Raw genomic sequence first — 1,673 nt, forward strand, 5'->3', positions numbered from 1 at the left:
TAGGACCTATGATTGGACAGCCCTGGTCCAATAGGACCTATGATTGGTCAGCCCTGGTCTAGTAGGACCTATGATTAGTCAGCCCTGGTCCAATAGGACCTATGATTAGACAGCCCTGGTCCAATAGGACCTATGATTGGACAGCCCTGCTCCAATAGGACCTATGATTGGACAGCCCTTGTCCAATAGGACCTATGATTGGACAGCCCTGGTCTAGTAGGACCTATGATTGGACAGCCCTGATCTAGTAGGACCTATGATTGGACAGCCCTGGTCTAGTAGGACCTATGATTGGACAGCCCTGGTCTAGTAGGACCTATGATTGGACAGCCCTGGTCTAGTAGGACCTATGATTGGACAGCCCTGGTCTAGTAGGACCTATGATTAGACAGCCCTGGTCCAATAGGACCTATGATTGGACAGCCATGGTCCAATAGGACCTATGATTGGACAGCCCTGGTCCAATAGGACCTATGATTGGTCAGCATTGGTCTAGTAGGACCTATGATTGGACAGCCCTGGTCCAATAGGACCTATGATTGGACAGCCCTGGTCCAATAGGACCTATGATTGGACAGCCCTGGTCCAATAGGACCTATGATTGGACAGCCCTGGTCCAATAGGACCTATGATTGGACAGCCCTGGTCCAATAGGACCTATGATTGGTCAGCCCTGGTCTAGTAGGACCTATGATTGGACAGCCCTGGTCTAGTAGGACCTATGATTGGACAGCCCTGGTCTAGTAGGACCTATGATTGGGCAGCCCTGGTCTAGTAGGACCTATGATTAGACAGCCCTGGTCTAGTAGGACCTATGATTAGACAGCCCTGGTCTAGTAGGACCTATGATTGGACAGCCCTGGTCTAGTAGGACCTATGATTGGACAGCCCTGGTCTAGTAGGACCTATGATTAGACAGCCCTGGTCTAGTAGGACCTATGATTAGACAGCCCTGGTCTAGTAGGACCTATGATTGGACAGCCCTGGTCTAGTAGGACCTATGATTAGACAGCCCTGGTCTAGTAGAACCCATGAAAAGAATCACAAACACAAAACAGCACATGCATTCAATTATTCTGAAAAAGTCTGTGATGAAGAACTGGAAGAAAAACAACTTTGAAATGTCCCCAACACACCCCAACTCCACTGACATGCATGGGAGGGACACAATGCCATTATTCATCTGAAAAATATGGCATAATCATTCTGTCATGTTTAAACACTTTGGGAGAGCTATATTTTATATTTTATATTTCATCATCACACGTGTTATTCGTGCTGCAATGAGTTTTGGGAGCACTGGTTTTCAATGGTCACCGGTTTCAACTGTACCTCACTGTCTTGGAAAACAACTTGGCTGGAACAAAAGCGTGTTAACACACAGTACAACTGTCCAGCATCACAGATCACATCACCCCATGTTCACCGATCACATCCCCCCCTGTTCACAGATCACATCCCCCCTGTTCACAGATCACATCCCCCCCTGTTCACAGATCACATCCCCCCCTGTTCACAGATCACATCCCCCCTGTTCACAGATCACATCCCCCCCTGTTCACAGATCACATCCCCCCTGTTCACAGATCACATCCCCCCTGTTCACAGATCACATCCCCCCCTGTTCACAGATCACATCCCCCCGTTCACAGATCACATCACCCCTGTTCACA

Source organism: Oncorhynchus kisutch, linkage group LG30, assembly GCF_002021735.2.
Source record: "Oncorhynchus kisutch isolate 150728-3 linkage group LG30, Okis_V2, whole genome shotgun sequence".
NCBI classification, from domain to species: domain Eukaryota; kingdom Metazoa; phylum Chordata; class Actinopteri; order Salmoniformes; family Salmonidae; genus Oncorhynchus; species Oncorhynchus kisutch.